Genomic DNA, 2,863 nt, shown 5'->3' on the forward strand with positions numbered 1-2,863 from the left:
CCCCCGAGGACCGGTTCCCCCGACTCCGAACTAGGCTTGCAACCGCGGTTATTAACCGAGATCACGGTTTTTCTTCAACATGGGAGTCTACGGGGGACAGCGGACAACCGCAGAAAGTAACCGCGGTTATTTGCAAAGCCTACTCCGAACGGCGTCCTATCTAGAATGCACCGACGGGTCACCTAAAAGGCGTGGCCTTCCCATTCAAGGAAGGGCATGCCAAGAAGCTGTGTGAGGGAGCCATCCTGGTGAACGAGATTTACGTAATTGAAGGTCTCAAGGCCAGGCGGATAGCGTCAAAAATTCGGAAGGTTGCTCCATTTAGCTCTGTGGGTCACGCGTGCTCGGAACATAGTGGTAGAGCTCGATTTGGAAAATGAATCCTGAAGAAGGAATTATCAGAAGAGACGGAATCGCAATATGACCATGAGGTGCTTATAATTATAATCAGAAGGTTCAGACGAAGCAATGTCGCTGAGTCATCCCCCGGCACATCGTATTAATTTACTAGGTAGCTCCACAGAATTCTACTTTCTATTCCTAGAGATGAACCAGTGTGAGCAATGATGACGGTTGAGATATGCCGGGACAAGCGGAGAATACATTCAATTAACTCTGGGTCGCCGCCACCAACCCAGAGTTCCGTCTCTCACGACGCTCCTGTTATATACATAAGTCTGACGAGCTTCGTTAATGAATCATCCTGGTCTTTGATCAACGGACAAGCACCTACGATGATCCAAGCGATCGCTCATCCTCTTCTGAGATCAAAAGGGATCGAATGAGTTTCTTTGCTCAAGGTCCCGATCACCCCCTCGCTATGAAAAGATGCGGAGCCAGAAGCAGCTAGGTATCTCATATGCGAGATCACCCGAAAGTGCTCGCAAGTCCGGCCGATCGCGATTGAGTCCGGCCGATCGCGACTGAGACCGGCCAGCGTCTTCTTCGGGAGGGCGGCTCAGCGACCGTGCTCAGAGCTTTGGAACCAGTCCCAGAATCTATAAGCGACAGGTTCAAAGGCGGATTCTCTTCGATTTCCGATCCACCCCGATGATTCATGACGAAGCTTTCCGGTCATCCGGGGCGAAACCTCGGAAGACGGCGCAAAATCGAATGTTGGAGCCATGATGGATGACCCACGACCGAAAAACCCTGCGCGAATCAAGGTTGCCCGCGGAGCTCATATTCGAATATCAGCCCGTCGTTGAAGTTTACTGGAAAGAGTCTGGACGATTCCTGAGCGGGCACGTCGTTGAGTCCCGATGAACGTGAGGTTTAAGGACGCGGGGTTTCTTTTCAAGAGATTTCCGGGATCCGAGCTCTCGATTATAGCGGACGCAATCCGTTACCGAATGACTTTGAGGTTTTTTGAGAAGATGAGTCAAGACGGGGAGCCGGCTTTAATTCTACCGCCCTGTTTTCGGTATCCCCTATTGTAGTCGGTTAGTCACTAATCGGAGCACGACTACTCATCATCAACTTCCTGCGAGAAGCCATCTCTTGACCCCGCCAAAATCCGTCCAGCAGCGAGTCTTTCATTTGAAACGTACTAATCGTTCCGTTGTTTTTGCAGTGGAAGGTGACGAGAGAAATGCTTACTGGGGATTTCCAGGACAATGAACACTTCCTCCCCGTCCGTTCGCTCGCTCGGCTCAAAGATAATATGTGTAGTACATGAATATTTCGACAAAGCAAATTTTCGCTACACACTACTATGTGGTCGGCTTGAGCAAACACTGGGGACCCAACCTAGGACCTTCGAATCTTCTTATGTTTCTCCGCCATCGGCCGGTTTAATACAGCTGATTATTATGGATCGTGCACCAAGTGGATAAGGCTGCGGAACTGGTCGACCCATGTCATAGAGAAACGCTCCGAGCCTGGGTGATGGTAGCCTCACGGGCAGCGTCGGAACTCCGATAAGGTAATTAAATTTCGATGAGAGACGCTCCTCGTGCAGATCGCTTATCGTGCTCGCCCCTTGACTCGATGAGCCTGTACCTAAACGAGACGGGAGTTCGCTTTCCCCAGAAGGGGCGTACGCAAGGAGGGGGCTAGATGATGCTTCCGTCATGCCATGGTATAGGAGCAAATCGTCACATTGGATTTCAGCCGGCAGGAATCGATTTCAGCCGCACGCGGGGACCCGAATTACCCCCCCCCCGCCTCTCGAGAAAAATCCTGCGTACGCCCTTGATCAATGCCGCTCACCGTGGCGGGCTCGTGGCTTTTGAAATCGATTTCATGGCACAGCTCTCCCTCTGATACTTCGACTCGAGTCTCGGTTTTCGAAACCCAGTCCCGGAATTTTCCGGAGCGATTCCGGAAAACTGGGCCGCCCAGACTGAGTACCCCTATCGCTTCTCCGCTATCGCTGCCCTGGCTAATCGTGCCGACGCAGCCAGAAAATCTCCGGAGCTCCGCGCCCCCTCGATATCTGAACCCCGTACGGGAGACGGCATAGTTCGTCCCAATGACATCTGCGGAGCTTTACTGTATCATTGCTGAAGAATCCGTCGCGATATCAAAATCAAAAGAAGGCTCGCTGTCAGTCAAGCAGTCGGCTCCGGTTTTCGGAAATTCTGCCCATAGAGAATACTGCGAGTGTTCCCGCGCACACTGAGTTGGATATAGTCAGAAACTCGCGAGACGTGCAAACTGCAGCTGTGTGAAGCGGCGGGTCGTGAATCGCTTGCGGGAATCAGACCTCACCGAAAAGACTAGAGACAGAACGGCGTGGAGGATTCAAAGCAATCACCCTCAACCGGGGTGCGGAAGCACCCCTCCGCATGAACGGAAGGTTGCCGGGGCTAAGGGTGATCTCAGCTACAGGTTACGTGCATGGGGTTGAGAACTTATATTA

This window comes from Galendromus occidentalis, unplaced genomic scaffold, assembly GCF_000255335.2.
Source record: "Galendromus occidentalis unplaced genomic scaffold, Mocc_1.1 scf7180000077480, whole genome shotgun sequence".
NCBI classification, from domain to species: domain Eukaryota; kingdom Metazoa; phylum Arthropoda; class Arachnida; order Mesostigmata; family Phytoseiidae; genus Galendromus; species Galendromus occidentalis.